Source organism: Vicugna pacos, chromosome 4, assembly GCF_048564905.1.
Source record: "Vicugna pacos chromosome 4, VicPac4, whole genome shotgun sequence".
NCBI classification, from domain to species: domain Eukaryota; kingdom Metazoa; phylum Chordata; class Mammalia; order Artiodactyla; family Camelidae; genus Vicugna; species Vicugna pacos.
In genome coordinates, this window is record NC_132990.1 from 51,623,086 (window position 1) to 51,642,751 (window position 19,666).

At 44.4% G+C, this 19,666-nt stretch overlaps 2 long non-coding RNA genes across 2 annotated transcripts; one reads left to right on the top strand and one right to left on the bottom strand.

Annotated features, from left to right (window-relative positions):
• Nucleotides 1–941: 941 nt before the first annotated feature.
• LOC140696098 (uncharacterized) lies at nucleotides 942–14,271 on the top strand. Its single transcript, XR_012072113.1, has 2 exons — nucleotides 942–1,281; nucleotides 13,780–14,271. It is a non-coding gene; the product is annotated as an uncharacterized lncRNA (long non-coding RNA).
• Nucleotides 14,272–17,606: 3,335 nt separating this feature from the next.
• Nucleotides 17,607–18,916, bottom strand: LOC140696100 (uncharacterized). The gene is made up of 2 exons (XR_012072115.1): nucleotides 18,852–18,916; nucleotides 17,607–18,044 (listed from the first exon to the last, which is right to left on the bottom strand). It is a non-coding gene; the product is annotated as an uncharacterized lncRNA (long non-coding RNA).
• Nucleotides 18,917–19,666: the final 750 nt, after the last annotated feature.

Genomic DNA, 19,666 nt, shown 5'->3' on the forward strand with positions numbered 1-19,666 from the left:
CTTTGACAGCTGACTGTGGTTTGAAGACTACCTTATGGCCTTGCTGAGCGTTCTGAGAGCCTGTGTGGCTCTAGGACACTTCTGCCCAACTTTTCACCCTTCCATCCTTCATTTGGTCAGACTTGCCTCCTGGTGTGATGGCTCTCCCAGCTCCCTCCCCCTTTTCTCCCAAGTAAAGTCCTCACATCCTCACATTTAATCCTGTCTTACCTTTGCTTCTAACACCACTGGGGAGTGTGGAATCAACGGTCACAGAGGAGCAAAGGATCTGGAAGTCCCAGGAGCCCAGAGGAGGGAGCATAGACTTGCACCCCTGATCACACATATTGCACCTCATTAACCTGCACACCCACACGTCCAGGCATAACTTATTCATGTCCGTGTGATGTGAGGAGACTGAGGTCTGGGAAGCTCTGTCACTTGCCCAGGCTAATAGGATCAGAAAGTGGCTGAGTCTAGTCAGGAACCCAGGCTTTCTGAACCTCAAATCTCTGCTTTTTTCACTCTTCACTGTCCACTGACAGAATTACCAAGAGCTTCCACAAGCATGATATGATATCCTCAATTTCCCCCATGATGAGGCAGGGTGAGTTCACCATCCCCATTTCACAATGAGAAGCTGAGATTCAGAAAGATTAGGCCAACTGTCCAAGGTCACTTGGTTAGCAATTAGAACCCAAGTTTCCGGCCTCCCAGCCCGGGGCCATGGCTTTCTTGTCTCTCCTCCAAAGAACTTGTCCCACTCCCAAACCACTCCCTGCAAAAAATCTGACAGTTGCCTGTTCTGCGTGCCATTCCCCACGAATTCTAAATTTCTCATTTCCTCTCTCTTTCTGGGAGCACAAGTCCCAGGGTGACTGAGAGCCTGGCTGTACCAAGCAGCCTGGGGTCTGGCCTGGGGATGTAGGGAGAAGCTCCTGCTCCCTACTCCTCCATTGGAAACCTGCCCACTGAGCCTCCTTCCTTCTTGCTTGAAAGTGCTCTAGAGTTTCTGTGCTCACAATGCATTTCTTTGGAAGCCTGCCCTCTGAGGGTTGCCATGGTGACTATTTTGGTACTGCATGCTAGAAAAAGCCGAGGCACCTGCTGGTCACACCACCAAAACTTGTCTCTGAAAAATCAGCAGATGGCATTTGTCAGAAATTCCTACTTCTTGATTAATTTGGGAGAAAGAAGAGTGTGTGGCAATGCTGATATCCTTTAACCTGGATTGGCTGTGTCGGTGTTTCAGGGAAGATGTGAAATCGCTGTGCACAAACCCCACAAGCTTCCCTTGAAATGGTGAGTCGTTTAGTTTTCCCAGAGAGGCTAAGAAGTTTGGTGATTTGAATTTTAGTAGATGAAAATAAGAGGAAGATCATGAAGTCACTTTCCTATTAAGAGGAGTTAGGATTTCAGGGCCAGTTCTGCAAAGGTTCACATCTCACTTCTAGTAACTTTCACAAATTCTCAAACTTGCCTCTGATTGGATCCAGCTTTTAACTAGCATGAAGGGAAAAAATCCCGAGCTTGATTCAAATTCCAGCTCTGCCACCTTGTTAGTTGTGTGACCTTAGGGCAGTCCCTCAGGCCATCTAAAGCTCAGTTTCCCCACCTATAAAACAGTGATAATAGTATTTATCTCACAAGATTGTAATGAGGATTAAATCAGTTATTATTACTATCATCATCATTATTAACTAGAATTTAACTTAGGAATGGAGGGATTGACCAATTCATATGCTCATAAAGATTTTACATAAAACTCTGTTCATGAAAACAAATCAATTAATTTTACTGTCTCAGTCTAAGCACTGATATTTTAGTTAGAACAACATAACCCCCATAAAAAAAACTTCTGGGTGCACATTGTACAACATGTCTCTAACTTAATTGTCTTATTCTGCTTTTCTAGGAACTTGTTCCCCCAGCTCTCACATCCTGGCTTTCACATGCCACTTTCACAGTTTGCAATACTCTTTGTTCCCAGTGTTACTCAGCGAACTTTGAATGTAGGTGTGAGCTGGTTCCCTAAGCATTCTTCAACTATCACCTCTTAATTTTGAGCTAAGTACTTTCAAGAGTCTTCTGCAAAATGGGTTATATAGTTTCCCACTCTTCTTTCACCTATTCTTTCAATGGAGAATGAGCCTCCAGTTCCTTACTGGCAATTTGGTTCTATGAGGCCTGGTAAATTAGGAATGGGCAAACCTGGGTGACCGCTCTCTCTTCCTGTGGGAGACAGACATTGCTAATCAATTACAGCACCCTTCCCACTGTGCCCTGAAGGACCTGGGAACCTTCCTGAAGACAGTGCTCAAGGCAGCCACTGCTAGTTCATTAGAGTTAGCACAGGAAAGGAAAGGAAATCTGTTTGTCATCCCTGGCACTGGGGAAAGAAACCTGGAATGGAAAGCAGAAAAGCTAATGCTAATCCCAGTTCTGCCTCTAACTACTAGCTCTGTGAGTTTAGATTCATCATTTCCTTCTCTGAGGCTCAGTTTCCATATTTGAAATGAACTGAATAGAAAGAAGGAAAAAAAGAAAGAGAAAGAAAGAAGCTGAATAGTCTTTTAACTCCCTTCTAATTCTAAAAGTCTCCAAACTCTCATCACCCACCTCCCCACCTCCTACTATATACACACATTCTCCCATCAGGTGGGCTCCCAGCACCCAATGCAGGCTCTGATCTGTTCTTTTCCTGGGACTTGTCCAAATGATCAGATTTTATCAAACATCCTGGGGTGGTTGAGTGCTAAATAAAACATTCTCAGATGCTTAGAAATACCAAATTACAGCATTTCTGAACTGAAAGCCACCTCAGAGCACACTGAGCTGAATCTTCCGTATTAACGATCAGAAAACTGGAACAAGTGAGTTTGGTGACTTCCCTGAGGTCACTCAGCAAGTGAACAAGTTGATCTGGTCCCCGTATGAGGATTTATCAGGGCTGAGACCAGGTTGGTCCCTCAGTCATGTGACTGGGCTTCACGAATCGCATGTGGCCACGGAAGAATCCAGTTCAGAAGTGGAAGAGGAAGCCTGGGGGATGTCAGAGCCTGGGGTTCTGATGTTCGACTCTCAGCGTGTTTGGTGAAAACTGTGGTGTTTACGCCCGGGAGCATTGCCAGTCGGGCCTTTGAAGGTGTAATCTCACTTTGTGGTTTGGGTATTTTCCTGGCTGGCTACCTTTCTGCTGCACTCTTTGGCTGTCCTGGAGATTCTGTGAACTATCTAATGTTCTTTAATAAATTCTCTTTCCAGTAAAATGAGCTAAATGGGTTCTGTTGTTTATACCAAGAGTCCTGACTGGCACACCAACCCTTGAAAGGAAAGGAAATTCTAAATATAAATGCTACTTCGCAGACACTTGTTAATCCCCTCTCTTCTCCTCCGCCCTCCTGCCTTTCTTCTGTCATGCCTGTCAAACTCATCATCACGGAAGCATTGTGGGACCTGTGAAAAGAGATATGTTGGATCTAAATTCCCATAAAAATGACACTGACTGTTTGAAAACCCTTGCAAAGAGGCATTGCTCCTCAATGGGGAGGTGTAGGAATCTCAAGGATTTGTGAAGGCTGCAGGGGAGAGAGTGGTCAAGGAGGGGGCAGATGTCCCTTTAACTCCTCTCCTCCCATCTGCCCCATTCTAGAGTTTAAAATATTAGTAAGAATAATGAAGGAGAATTTTCATTGGCTCATGTATGAACTTGAATGAGCTGATTCCCAAACTGGTTGTCCTGCTCTTTTCCTAGTCTCTCCTTGCAGAGACCTGCACTATAAAGCAAGAGGTACCCACAGATTTGTTTGGTTGGAAGGACCTTCCATGCAATGACAAAGCAATTACAGATGATCCAAAAACAAATAAAGAGGGGCAGGAGGAGAAATAAAGACCAGCACAGCAAAGGAGAGGCTGAAAACAATCTGGAGTAAATTCTCCTTACCCAGACTCAGCAAATGGCAATTGTTCATACAACACTTTTGGCCAGGAATCCCGATAGGCAGAGCATAGTGGTGGAGGGAGCATGGACCCAGACCTCCCTGGCACCCATTAGATACGTGACCTTGGGCCATTTGAGCAAATTCTCTAATCTCTCTGAGCCTCGGTTTCTTTTATTTTATATATTGTATAGACATAATGCAGTCTGAACTATAGTCTCATCATTTGTGGTAGTTTGGTCTAGAAAGTGGCTGGGAATGCTGCATTAACAAACATTTGAACTGCTACTTTGAGGGGAAACATGCAACCTTGTTTTCTGTGTGTTTCTGTTTAAAGACACCTTATTTAATATTATTGTTGATTCATTGATATTGAATTCTTGGCCAACAACACTGGAATTCATGCCTGAATGAAGCTCATCTTACACACATTTTCTCCCTAAGGCACATTACAGTCTCCTTGTGCACTACTCTGCCTGGGGATATTTTAAACAGCAAGATCTCTAACAAAAAGGGCACAAAGCATGAAAAACGTAGTACTAAATAGATGACAAATACAGTATGAGAGCTGAGACAAGAAGGCAGGGCATCACCCTGTCTGACCTCAGGGAGAATGTGTGCAATGGGCAGCTCGAAGCTTTCATTGCTCTGCCCAGGTCTGCAGATGCCTGTAAAGTGCTGTAAGTGTTGGTTTTGGGGTTGCAGATACATTTTAATGAGCAGGCGAATTCGCACATATGGAATCTGTGAATAATAAGGATTGACTATATATAAATTTATATATTGCTACCTTAGCACTCAGTTTTGTCAGGACCAAATGCATGGGAGAATCCATTGCAAACCATACAGCATTGTAGAAATGAATTTAATGGTTATATAACACATGTGCTGGTGGATGCCAGTTCATTCTTTTGGGCATCAGCTCAGGTGTTACCTGCTCCAGGAAGTCTTGTACCAAAGGCAAGACTAGAGTGGATTCCTGACTTGCCTGCATTGGGTGGAAAGAAAAGAAAGTCAAGAGGAAAACCTGTTTACTTCCTTCAACTTCCCCCCTTGTCTAGGAACCTAGATGCAAAGGCACAAACTGCCAAGTGGCAAAGTCAGGATTTGCATCCAGGATCTCTGACTCCAGAGTTTGCAGTCTTAACTTCTAGAATATACTAATACAAAATTTTGTCATATCATAACTGAAACAAAAACACATCACTTTAAAATTCCTGGAGAAAACTCATGGACCCTTGAGGATACATCTCTGTACCTCCTCCCATCACCCCAGTTAGAGAAACATCTATTTACTGGGATCCCTCTGAAGTGTGCTAAATGTTATAAGCCTCTTTTTCTGCCCACTACACACCATCATCTCAGTGGTGATATGGTGGCTCCAAGATGACACAAGATGACAACGGCATAGGATGAAGATTTATTGTTGTGGGATCATGTGAGCTGGGAATGAGCTAGCTCCATGGATTATTAAGGATGGTGATATAATCTAGGAACTGGCTAAGTATGAGCAGAGAGTACCAAAGAGGCTTCTCAGATGGAGAACCTTCCTGATGGCCTCACCCCAGCCCCATTTCCCCTCTGCTGCCTGAGAGTTTATGGGCATATGGGTTTCCCTGCACAAAGGTAGTACTTCCTACAACCAGTAACTTGAGGAACTCATTCATTGCACAAACATTTACTGAACACCTGCTATATTCCAGGATTTTCATAAATGGCTGAGCATACTGACATTAGCATTAGGGTGTAGTCATATCCTATTTACTTTAGGAAAGATAGGCCCAGTGGTTGAGAGTGTGTATTCTGTGCCTCAGTTTCCTCATAGGTGAAATGGAGAAAATCCTAGGACTTACCTCATAGAGTTGATGTGAAATTAAATAGGCTAATACATATAAAGGTTTAGCCCAGTGCCTACCATGTAATAAGCTGTCATTATTAGCTGTTATTGATTTAAGTGGGCCTACCCTATGAGCAAGAAAGAAGTTGTGCCAGCAACTATGCAAGTTTTTTTTCCAAAGTGCATATGCTTCTGAGGACATGTAAGGTGGGATTTTGAAGTATCATACTGATTAGGTATGGCTTTCAACTTATGACTTTACTTTAGAAGTGAACCCCTACATTAGAGTAACCCCCACTGTAGTAGCAGTAGCAGTAGCAGTAGCAGTAGGAGCAGCAAATATTTTCTGAGCACATATGTATGTATCAGGCCACAGTGCTAAGTGTTCTGCATGTGTTATTTAGTCTAATTCACACAATAATCAATTCCATTGTTATTCCCACTTTCAGACAAGGAAACTAAAGTATAAGACAGTAAAGCAACGTGTCCAAAGTTACAGCCGACAAATGGCCAGGCTCAGTTTTTATAAGTGCAAATGCTGTGTCTTGGCCAATAAGCTATACTGTCCCTAAAGAACTCACAGCCTAGGGGGGCTGCCAGCAGTTTTAAACAAATAATTGTAATAGGTGGGGAAAGTGCTGGAAGAGGTGACATGGTAATTAAGCTTTTCACCAACCTGTTCTCTCCCCTTCACTTTCTTGTTGGTGCCTAGATGGCAGGGACCAGATCTCACCCATCTTGGTTCTTGCACCAGAGAAGTGCTCGGTAAATATTTGCAGGTTTGGTTTGATTTGAATGAGAGAGAACGACTCTTTCAGATGGTGCTCTATGACTGAGCTAATGATTTCTCTAGTGTGGATTACAAGCCCTAAGGGTATGTTATTGTTTCTGAAGTTGGAGCCAGAAATGACAGTCTCTGTTTAAGGATGTGAGACTGCTTAAAATACGAATGATGTTTACTGCAAGCAAATTTGCTAAATGTGGGCTCCTTTGGTTTCTGGGTCATTTACAATGGACTACCTTAGACTCCGGTATGTTCCAAAAAGCTCCTGGCTGTTCTGTTTCCCTGAGTCATGAATTGAAAATGTAAAATAAGAAGGCAGATTGTATCTTTGTGATGAAAACCCCATGGGTTACATTTCAACTGTAATAGCTGCTCTGTGCCAACCTGACTTTTCCCACAATCCCCTGCTCCTTCTGCCTCTGCTTGGACACACTCAGGGCGAGGGAGATCACCACCATTCATAGCATCTTTGGGAAGTTCTGAGGCTCAGGCAGGGTTCTCTTACTAAGTGAAAGCTGCCTGCCTAGAGCTTTTTCCCACTTGACCTGCCTCCCTGACCCAGGACCACACGTCAGCTTCCTTTGCCTCAAGACAACCCTTCTGAGATACTGCCATATTCACAGTTCCTTTAATAGAGTATTGTTTCCAGTCCCCTCACAACCCTTCACAAGGAGCAGAGGATTGTGGGAGAGGCCAGTTGGCACAGAGAAGCTATTACAGTTGAAATGCAGCCCACGGGGTTTTCATTACAAAACTGTTTCCAGTCCCCTCACAACCACTTAAGTAGATGTATGTGTGAGGCCCCAGAATTGAGCATGGTACTCTAGATATGGTTTAACTAGAGCAGTAAACCTGGACCAGGCTCTTTAAAACAGCTTGCTTATTTTTGCAGCAACACCTCACCTTTGATGCAGCTTGAATGTACAGTGAACTGGATTCTGGAGTTCTTTCTCTTGCTATTGCCATCAAGACAGATGGCCAGTGCCCCACAATAAGGAAGCATCAGTTACAGGACTCTGAGAACTGGTAGGGAACTGCCGTGAGTGGGGAAATAAGAGAGGTTGCCTCTTCACACGTAAGTCCCTGATGTACAGCATGGATTCACGTGATGAGGACCAGACCCCAGGAAGAGGAAGAAGGCCTTGAGAAAGGGCATTGGACCAGGGTGAGGAGATTTGGGTTTGAAGTACACTGTTCTACTTGCCATAAAGTGGAGGTGCTAATGGCCCTGCTCACAGGGAGGAGATGTGGCAAGGACAAGGTGGCACATGGCCTAAATATGCGAGGTGACCCCTAGTCCCACCTCACGAGGTCATGTGAACAAAAACACCAATCTGACATCCAGAAAGCAATACCTACCTTTTAAAATTCCCCCCTCCCCCAGGGTCTCTTTTAAATAGGCAAAATGGAGTGATTTCGTTGAGAGAATCACAGCAAAATTCTTCTTTGCCTCTGTATCTCCCCAAAGCTGGCCACAGTTTGATACCTGCATCATTTCCCCCATCTGGATGGAAGTTTCTTTCTTCCCACTTATCTCCTCCCAAACCTATAAAACAAACTCTCTGATGGGGAGGAGAGGCGGCAGAAGAAAACCTAACTCTAAATTCTCTCTCTCCTTTCTTGCTCCTGCCTTTAACTGCGTTGTCCACATTTACTCCATTCTTTCAAGAGTTGCTTAAAAAGTGTTCAAAGGCAAAAAAGATGCATGTTTTGGTGGGAAAAGACCATACTTGTAAAGACTGTGTTTACTCTGTATGAGTTAGCACTTCTGTCTCCTCCCACCTCTTAGTTCACACTGTGGGAGCCTGTAGGGGGTTGGGCTCCAGGGTGGAAAGGGAGGCTTAAAAACACAACAAAGCTTGGGCTCAAATTCAGCTCAGCCACTTGCTACCTATGTGATCTTGGGCAAGTCATTTAACTTCTCTGAGCCTCAGTTTTATCATCTGCAAAATCAGATGACACAGCTACCAAGGAAAGAGTAAATGGGACAGTGACTGTGAGGCATCTAATATGTGGCTGGAAATGATATACTCCTTCCACAGCAAGTCATATCCAGCTGGCAACATTAGGCTGGGGCCTAGGGGATGTGCTCACATGGCTCAGACTGAATTTATTTCCTGGAAAAATTCACGGTATAGTAGTGGAGACAAGTCAGAAACAGTAACACTGCTAACAGAAAGTAGAGTGTGCTGAGAGGAAGGACAGGGCTGTGAGAGAGGCAAAGAGGTAGAGTCCAGAAGGCTCCCTGGAAAGATGAGTTTTGAGCAGGTCCCTGCTGGATGGCCAGATTTGACCACAAAGGAAAACAGAGGAAAGGAGACCGTGGTGCTTGCACAGGGAGAGACAGTTGCAACGCAGAATGAGTAGGTGGTAGAGCAAGAAAGTGGACAGGAGGTGGGTATTAGTCTGATCAAGGCCTGCCTTTTTTACTGTAGAGTTGGAGCTACAAACAGGCCCTCTAAATGGACTTTTGCACAGATTCACTGGGTATGAGCAAAAACCAGTTCAGAGAGCTTTAATGGCAAGACCACATGGGAAGAAAAAGAAGGGATGCAAGTAGAGAGGGTTCACTGTTTCTCACTCCTCCAGACAGGTTTGGTGCCAATGACTTCAATGGAGGGTGGCAATATTCTGACAGCCTGTGGTCCGCAAGGAAACCAGGTCCTCCTGCATCCCCTCACTCAGCCAGTAACTGGGTCAGTGTCGGTATCATTGCCTCAGGCTGTCTCAGAGGATGGTCTTCAGCTCTTCTCTTTTACGGGGCCAGCCGTGTGTAGCTCTTTTATTGAGAACCATCTATCATTCAGGCCTGGACTGTTCAGGCAAGAGTGACTGTCCTTTCTTTAAAAACGTATAGCTAAAAGCCTGTCACACTTTTAACACTTCAAACATGGCATTGGTTCCTGCATATAAACTGTTGGGTCATCCATAATCTGTATATTTAAAGTTTACCTGCTTCAACTACTTTAGGATAGTGTTATCTGCTTATAGACTCCAGGTCCCTCCAAAAGAATTTTCCCCAGGACTCTAACCAAGATGTATGAATGCCAGATTCAGGCTGTTGGAGGGTCTTTCTACAGGTTCAAAAGAAGGTGTGTGAGATATGTAGTGGGAAACAGAAGGATCAGGAAGAAGAAAACAGTGGCAGAAAGACCACTGAGGGGAGACCTGGGGGGATATCGTAAATATCCAGAGGAAAGTCTGGGAGGCTGAGCCAGGCAGGGAGCAGAGGAAAGACTCAATAAATAAAGTCCAGGACAGACCACAACTCTAAAGAGGTGAGACAGGTGCCAACCACAGGGAAAGTTTTTAGGAAGGAGGTAAGGCTCCTCTTCCATGGAAGTAAGATGAGAGAGTTCCCTTCCAGTTGATTCTATTTTCTCTGTATAGGAGGAGAAGTCATTCTCTCTGGGGTAAGATGCTGGGGTGAAGGCGGGAAGAAGGAAAGGGATGGATGGTGCCTGAGGGCCCCAGGGGAAGTGCCTGGGGTGGCGGACAGAGGATGGAGACCACAGGGGCAGGAGCAGCAGCAGGAGTTAGGGTCTCTTTAAGGAGTGGCTCTCCCTATTCATACTCTCCACTCCCCTAAGTCTCCCTGTAGAAGAAAAGTACTTAGTACAGATGACCAACTAGACCACAGGGGAGGAGCCTGGGTTGCTCTGGGGTCTTCAGAAGGTGTAAGCGGTTGAAGTGATCACTGTCCCCTGAAAATTGGAAGGTCAGCCTCAGGAAGTTGTTGGGAAATGATGGATCTGAAACGATTAGAGAAGCAGCAGGCATATGCTCTGTGTCAAATCACAGTTTCCTTCTTTTCCCCCACTTTTGAAAGGCATTTTCAACTTCAGACTGTTCAAGCTGGAAAGGGTCATGTAGTCAAACCCTCCCATTTTGCCACAGGGAAAAGAGGCAAGCAAGTACATTACAGAATGATGCAGGGTCACATAGGTACCCTTGTGAACGTCACTTAATCCTGGCCAGGGGCGACTTCCCCAGGGAGGTTCTTCCACTCAGATGCAAGAAAGGGATCCAGGAGTTCCCAGGATTTTGTGCATCAGCGTCAGCCACTGCCCACGCGGCCTGCCTTACCCAGCAATTACTCCCTCTCTCTCCTTCACCCTGAGGCCCTGGCTCCCTGCTGGGCTTCTCCCACGCACACAGGCACACACCCACACTGGCCTTCAGCCCTGGACACCCCTGGGAATGGTCTTAGAGAGTGGCAAGCTCTTAGGATACTTGACTAGAATTCCATTGTGGAAAATCTCCCCAGGCTCCAACAGCTGACTCATCCATTGAGCCTTGTCCAGGGAATTGGTTTCCAAGATTGCACAAACTCACATGCAGAAAAGCTATCAATATGTTCGCATTTGTATCCATGTCAATCTCCTTTCCTTATTCCTTGATATAATGAGTTATCTAATTACGGTGACATCTGTTGAGGAGGAATCTAGCTTCCCTCTCCCTGCACAGAACCTGGTACAGGGCTCTTTTGGGGAGATCACATGCTGCAGGGTTTATCGGAGATGGGCAAAACCCACCAGGCATCAGTCATGGCTGCCATGTGGCTTTTGTTATCAACAACAGCCAGCTCCTTGCTATCACCAGAACCATCTCAGACATAGGCTGACCCACAGACTGAACCAATATTAGAGCTACAGGCTCATTGCCCACAGGTCTCTGTATTTCTAGCCCAGGCTGATTAAGAAGAAGTCAAGAAAGAGGGTAGGAGAACATGTGTCTAATAATTAACACATATGCTTTCTTTTAATCCATAAAAGAGTTTATGTTGGTTAACCTCCACATGACCTGGAAATTAAGGTGCCTACAACTTCTCTCTCATATAAGTATTCCTCAAAGCCAGAGTTTAAGGTATGACCAACATTCATTTATTCAACAAATATTTGTTGAGCAAGTAGGTACTGGGTACTAGGTACAGTGTGGGAGGGTTTCTGAGATAAACAAGCATAGATCTCTGGAGAATTTAACATCCAGTGACACAAATGATAGCCACACAGGCAGATGATGCCCAAGACTTGAAGAAGGTGCTGAGAGAGATGTAGGAGATAGGGCCATCCAGCCCAGGGCTCCCCTTTCGTCAGAGCCTCAAGGTGTCTTTAGAAACCTCAGTGTCTTCACCTTTCATGCTGAACCCTAGAAGACTCCCAATGGCACAGCCCAATATGCCCAATCACACTCAGCAGGGTCAATGACTTCCTGGTAAATGTGGATTCATTTTTTCCAGGGCTTCTCATTGTTCATTTCCCCAGGAGAATACTGAGCAGGTTTGATTTGGATTTTTAAGCTTTCTGTGTCTTCGGGGTAAACGTGGCCTCAGTACATACTTTTGACAGAATTTCTATTTTTGATGTGTTAGTTCTAATTAAAGTGAGGAACAGAGGATCCACTTCTATCACAAGCCCTCACTATGTTTGATAAGATCTTTCTCTCTACCCTAGTACCAAACGTCATTTGGAAGTATTTTTTCAATTAAAAAAATTCTTCCACTGACTTTTCTAGGAAATTCCTAATGGTCTAGTCACCAAAACCCAAAACTTTTAAGAATCTAGTGATCCCAATAATAGAACTTTAGGCCTATACAGGACCTTCAACATCATTTAATCAAATTTCTTCATTTTGCAGATGGAAATATCAAGGCACAGAGCTGGGTTTTGAAAATCCATGCTTCAGGGTTTGCCCTTTGCCCCTTCTATACTCAGATTCTTAGGTTCCTGCCATTATCCATAGCGTTTTTCCCTTTAAAGATCAAAGTATCCTTGAATACAAATAATACTTTGTTTACAGCACCACAGTTAAATTCCACTCTAAAGCTTATATTCACTCACTCAATCATTTATTGATTTGTTCTATAAATATTTTTTTGAGCACATACCATGTGAACACATTTTGCTACTCACTGAGGAAGATGAAAAATGAACAAGGCACAGTGCTTGTGCTTAAAAAGCTCAAATCTATTATAGGAGTTAAGACATGGACAGAAATAATTTAAATATAACAGTAATAATGATATTAATAACAACAGCCATTGCTTATACAAAGTTCACTATATTCCAGGCACTGTTCTAAGCCTATCACATACATTATTAACTTATTAAATCCTTACAGTGATCTTAGGAGAAAGGTATTATTATTACCCTCATTTTATCACTGGGGAAATAGAGCCCCAGGAAGGCTAAGGGACTTGCCCAAGTCCACAGAGCTAGCAAGTAGCAGAGCTGTGGTTTGAATCTAGACAGTTTGGTGCTAAGATAAAAAGTAATGATTGCAATTAGAGGGGAACATTTAAAGAGGTGTGAAAGCTCTGTAGAGGAAAGGTCCCTTCCAGGTAGTAAAATTGGGAAAGGCTTCATGGAGAAGGTGACCCCTGAGTGGGTTTGTCAGATTTAGCAAATAAACATACTGTGCTGACTTGTGACCCTTGGTGTGGAGGTGGACATGGGGTGGGAGGTGGGAGTAATTGTATCAGGGCACTGTGACAACATGTACAAAAGAGGGACATTCTTAGAAGCAGCAGTCCAACTGGTCCTCTTACCCTGAAGATTCTCCTACTCCTTCCAATCCCCTCACCCATTTTATCTAGAAAGAGAGATATGATCACTCTCTACTCTATTTAAAATCTTTTAGTGGCTCCCCAGTGCCCTCAGGATTCAGTTCTGATTCCTTCACCTAAGATTTACCCCCTCTTTCATTCACATCCATTTACTCATTTATTCCATTTCTCAACCTTATTGCAGATGAACTTCCATCACTGTAACAAATGACTCCTCAAAAATCTTCAGTGCTTTCCCATTGCCCGGACAATTCTCCAGAGTGGCTTTCAAGGCTGTCCACAGTCCAGATCCTCATATTCCAAACCCCTTTTGCCAAAGAAACAACCTTCTCTAAATGAGTTCTTCAGAATTCAGGAGCATATCCTGCTCATCGTCAGCCCCTTGTCTTGGTCCATCTCATCCAAGAAAATGAGAATCATCCTTCTATTTGCCTCCACCTATTCCTCCCAGCCTAACCCAAGTCAACCTCCCCTTCCCCACAACTCTTTCAGCCTTTGCCACTCACTCAATCATACCTTGACCTTTCTGCTTTTCCAACACCACAGTGCTGGCCTCAATTCTGTTCCCTGCAGAGCTGCAGCAGGGCCCTTTATACCCCAGGGGTGTCTGGAGTGTCATCCCTAGGCCTTTGCTTACAGAGATGATTATTTTATTTCGATGTGTTTTTGTTGGCAGCAGTCTGATGCATCACACATCCAACTCAATGTGCGATGTGCATCATACAGTGCTCTTATGAGAGGAGTAAACAGTGAGACGCACGTGTGGCTGTCATTTGTCTGAAAATGTCTCCATTCTGAGAATCGCAGACTGCAGATAAGATCTGTCAATCAACAGTCCTGAACATTGTTAGAACAGGCAAAGACTCTTTTCAAACTTGTTTTAAAAGAAGAAAATCCAAACTCCTTCATCAGGCCCTTAAAGTCAAAGTCTCCCAAAAGCTCATTAATCAATCAATAAATCAATTAATTATGGACTACCACACACCAGGCACTTTCGTATATGCTGCAGAAAGTACTGAACAAAAAAGACAAAACCCTTGCTCTCCTGGAGCTTGCATTTTGTAGAGAAGCAGACAGCTAGTGCCTCAACCAAGGGTCTGCGGACGGTGGTCATAGATCAAATCCAGCATGCCACCTGTTTTTGTAAATAAAGTTTTATTGGAACACAGCCATGCTCTTTTATTTATGTACTGTCTATTGCTGCTTTCACACGACAACGGCAGAGTTGAGCAGTTGTGATGAGAGACCGTATGGCCTGCAAAGCCTAAAATATTTACCATCTGGCCTCTTTATAGAAAAAGTTTGCCAACCTATGACCTAGAAAAATAAATAGATAATATGTCAGGTGATGATTCATTTCATGAAGAAAAATGAACAAGCATGAATATGGAAATGATAGAAAGGAGAGTCCCTAGATGGGCAGTCCGATAACGTGACCATTGAGGAGAGATCTCAGTGAAGGAAGAGCAAATCACAAGAGACAGACAACCGAGGAAGGGGTCCAGAGGAGAAGCAGTGAGTATAAAGGTCGTGCCACAAAAATATCAAGAAGGCTGTGGAGTTGACGTAAGGAGAAGAGCGGTAGAGATGGGATGAGAGAGATAGTGAGCGGCCAGATCACACTGGACTGGACCTTGGTTTTGTCCTGAGTGAGGTGTGAAGCCATTGGAGGTTTTGGGCAGAAAATGGTCTGATTGTGTTTTGAAGGATCTCTGACTGCTGTGTAGAGAGAAGGATGTCAGGTCAAGGGTAGAAGTAGAGAGGACAGTTAAGAAGCTCCTGCACCAGCTCAGGTAAGAGATGCTGGTGCCTTGGATCAGGTCAATAGCCACATGGTGATGAGAAGTCTGATTTGGGGTACATTCTGAAGGCAGAGGCACTAGGATTTCCTCATGGACTGATTGTAGAGTAAAACTTGAGACTCTGGTTTTTGACCTGAGCATCTTGGAGAGCAGAACTGGCATTTATGAGACGGGGAAGATGAGGCAGATTCGGGGAGTGAGTGAGCAGGCACCAAGATTTCTGCTTGGAATGTGTTAAGTTTGAGTGTTTATCCAATGGCGATGTGGGATAGGCAGCTCCACCACGGCTGCCCTCCTTTGCTCACCTCTCCTATGGTCTGTAGGGCCCTGCGTGTCAGGTCCTGCTGACCCCTGCAACATACTTCCTGCCTCTCTCCTTCTCAGCCCTGCCCTCCAGCTATGCAGGTCTTCTGCCCTTGAGCTTGTGGCACACCTTTCTGCCTGATACCCCGCCCAGTGTGGCTTCCTGGAATGCCCTCTCTCCACTCCTTTCCTTTTGCTTCTCCTCCAGGTTGCAATTTAAACATGACTTCTTGAGAAGAGGTTTGCTGGGTCACTCTCCTTCAAGTGGTCCCCCTTCTGCTGCTATTCTCTACCTCAGCCTCCATATCTTATCCACCTAGTGCTTTTCTTTGTTTTAATTATTTTATCTGTTCATTTACTTGTCTTTTGTTCACCCTGCTGCCTCTCTCACATCCTACAAAACTGAAAACCCAGACGAGATGTAAATAAATAAGAAGTCTGTGTCTGTCTTGTTCATAATTGTATTTCCAGAGCCTAGCAGAGTCTCTGCCACCTCACTTTTAACTTTTTCAGGTATGAAACCCTTTCTCCATGCTGAAATCCTACGCAGGAGCGTGGTATACTCATTTGTTTACTCATTACACAGATACCAAAGGTGTGACTCTGGTTGAATTGGCGCTGAGGGGCCCTATATTGTGGCCCCTGAACTGAGAACTGTTGTTCTGGTCAAACTGGATGCCTCCCACGCTCCAGTTATCAGAGTGTCAGAATGTCGAAGGGGTTCCATTTCCTGGGGCTGTTAAATGCCCCCCCCAAAGAATACCAACACAAGATTGGCAGTATTTCATTTTTCTAAATAAAGATAGGAAAAAAATAAACAGCTACTCTCTTAGTCAGACTGAGCTGCAGGAACAACTCCTCAAGTCTCACAGCCAAAGTTTATTTTTCACTCACACTATGTGCCCAGTGAGGTTGACAGGGTCATGGTCACTGGGGGAGCCAGGTTGACAGCGGCTATGTCTTGACACATGTTTCCATAGTCTCTGAGCAGGAAAGTGAAATTGTCAGACTCTCACAAATTCTTCCTGGAAGTGACATGTGCTTTCTACTTACATTTGAGTGATGAATACAAGTCACTTGTCCAGATCTAACTGAAATGGGGACTAGGAAGATTAATTCTCCCACATGACCAGAAGATGAGAGTTAGAATACTTATGACCAGTACCCATGACTTCCCCAGATGCTAGTGATGACAATCATTTTATAAAAGGAATGGCGCTTTAGCACCCGAAACCTAAGAAGGATATCATACCAGAATAAAAACAAAACTTTAAGTTGAATTCATTAGCTTTATTCAAAACTTGCTCTTGCCCTTATTTTTCTCACCTTCACTGTGGCCTGAAGGAAAACGATCACAGATTGGTGCAGTCAACAGCTCAGTGCTGGTTAACCAATGCCCTCATCCACTCCAGCAGTCCTACCTCCTCACCCTCATACTGGTTCCTCTACCTGCAGGCTTGTCCTCTGCCTGGTCTCCCAGTATCCCAATTTCTCCATCTTTCAGGGACCAGCTGGAAGCCACCCCCAAGTAGGATGAGTTCCCTCCAGCATCACTGTGTCCTTGCCTCTTGGGGCTCTGAGCCCTTTCTGTTTTGTCTGTGCATCATGTTGAGGGGTGCAGACTACAAAGGAACACAGAAGCCACAGTCTGTCCCCATCCCTACTTCTTCACAGAAAAAGTAAATAGGATAAGGGTAAAGGTTCATCAACTAGAGTTTCCTTATGCTAAAGAAGAGGAGATATTCAGGGGTAACAGATGGTCCAGGCACTATTTGGAAACCCTCAGAACTACAATTTCCCCCAGACAAATGTATCGACTGAGAAGCACAGATGACAGAAGGCAGCAGAGTAAGCTTCAGGCACCTGGGCACCTGCGTGCTTTGGACTACCGAGACTTCTCAGGTGTTCCTGGGCTCTGATTTTCCAGGAGAGGCTGGGAAAACTTTGTTTCTCCTTCCCTGGGCACTTTTCACCTGACTCAAACTTTGGACCACTTCTGTTTCTTTGTAGGGGATCCATTTGGACCTCAACAGGATAAAGGGAGGGAGGTACATGGTTCTGATGCTACCGTGGCTCCAAAAAAATGAACCTAGATCTACTTGGTCAAAGTAGAGCTGAAATTTGAACAAATCAATGATGAAAAGAGTTTTGTTAAACAGATCCAATTTGGCCAATGCACATTTATTAAAGCTTAAAAAAAAACAATAGTCTAAATTGTCCAGCACTATATAGTTAGTTTGAAAAGTGCTTGCATATGTACTTTCTTATTTGATCCACATCGAGAGTATATGCTTGGGTGGATTATTATAAAGCTCAGAGAGGTTAAGTGGCTTAGCCAAGGTCACACAGCTAATATATCACTTCAGATGCTTTGGGTAGCAAATAATGGAAAACTGGCTTAAACAAGAAAAGGGATTTATTCTTTAATATAATCAAAGTCTAGGTTAAATCAGGTTTCAAGTAAGTTTGCTTGATTCAGCAGCTCAAGGATATCATTAAGGACATGTATTTGCTCTACTTCTCTGTCATCCTTGGGTTGGCTTTGTCCTTAGGCTGGTAACAAGACAGGTGCAGGAGTGCCAGACTTCTCATCCAGACATAATCACACCAGAAGAAAACAGAGAACATAGCTTGCTGGGGGTCTCTCTGGATAGCTGGAATACTTCATCAGGAGCAAGCCCCTACTCTTGCCATCAATGATGCCTTCCATCTCACGAGTCATCTGAACCACTTAATTGGATGAGAAATGAGGTTATTCTAGACTACTCTGGACTGCCATGGGAAGCGGTCAGTTTCACTTGAGGTATATGACTACATGGGCTGTGTTCACTTTAGCCTGTAAAAGACAGAACTGGCATTTGAATTCTGCTCTTTCCACTGTGTCACAGATGTAACTTTGCTCTCCAGAGAGTACCATATTATAAATAACAACATGATAGATATTTTTGAAGTAGCAGATTCACTTAGTATTTTCAAAATAAGAGTTGAAATACAGTTTTTAAAGATTATTCCCATTCTTCCTCTACCTCTATCCTAAGTCAGCAGGCAAGCTGTCTTGAGCCCAGGCCTGGAGGAGAGAGTGGTCCCAATGATTCAGGCCAGCACGGCATCCCTTGCCTATGACAAATGAACAGTTCAAATTCTAGAGAAGATGCCTGAAACTTGGAGTTCAGAGGGAGGCTGGCAGGTCCTGCCCCAGGCCCAGCCAGCACTGATGAGGACCAGGGTGGAGAGGCAGGGCCATGTGGAAGAGTCTGCCCCCAGCAGCCCTGAGGAAATGGAGGCCGCTCAGGAACATCTCCTAGATGCCTTGGCCCACCCAACCTGCCAGCCTACCAAGGTTCCCTCTGTTTCTCATGGTAGATATTTGTTGAACATCTACAGTTTTTAGTTGCTTAAGATGCATTTTCTTGTTTGCTAAACTACATCCCCACAGGGTGGGAAATATCACTTCCAATTCTACAGATGAGGGACCAAAATCTCAGAGAGGTCAAGTAACTTTAGAGGGTGGTGGTGTCACAGTTAGTATGGTAGGCTGAATAATAATCCCCCCAAATTATTCACACCCTAATCCCCCAAACCTGTGAATAAGTTACTTTACACTAAGCAAAAGGTGCCTTGCAGATGAGATTAAATTAAGGACCTTGAGATGAAGAAGCCATCCTGGATTATCTGCAATGGACCAATGTAATCACAAGGTCCTGTAAGAGGGAGACATAAGGGTCAGAGTCAGAGAAGGAAAATTTACCATGGAAGCAGAGGTCAGAGTGATACTACTGCTGGAAGGAAGCCACAAGACAAGGAATGTAGGTAGCCTTAAGAAGCTGGCAAAGGGAAGGAACAGCTTTTTCCCTAGAGTCTCCAGAAGGACACAGCCCTGCTGATAGCTTGAGTTTAGTCCCATAAGACCCATCTTGGACCTCTGACCTCCAGAACTGTAAGATAATAAATCTGTATTGTTTTAAGCCATTTAGTTGGTGGTAATTCATTACAGCAGCAAGTGGAAACTAATACAGGTCAGCAAGGAGTGGAGTGAGGCTTTAAATGCAGGCTTGTCAGGCTCTGACATCTATTATACCACCAGCCAAGAGGCTTGGATGCTAAGCCTATAAATCCCTCTCTGCAGCCTGATTTCCTGTTCCATGAAATGACGGGACTGTGGGACTGGATTGTCCTGGTTGAGCCCAGCTACAGGAGAACACGTTGGGAAGCTCCTGCATGGCCCAGTGTTAATGACCTGAACCATGATTAAGACAGCTGGGCAGCAGAGAATATAGGAGCTGGTTATGAGAACAGAGATGGGATGTGGTGAGTGACTACATGAGGCATGGGTCTTGTGCAATGATGTGAGCTTGGGGGGTATCATTCACCTAGATGGGACATGCTAGAGGAAGAGCTAGGTTTGGGGGAAGATGAGGTTAAAATGAGACTTACTGAGTGTGAGGTTTACGTAGAACT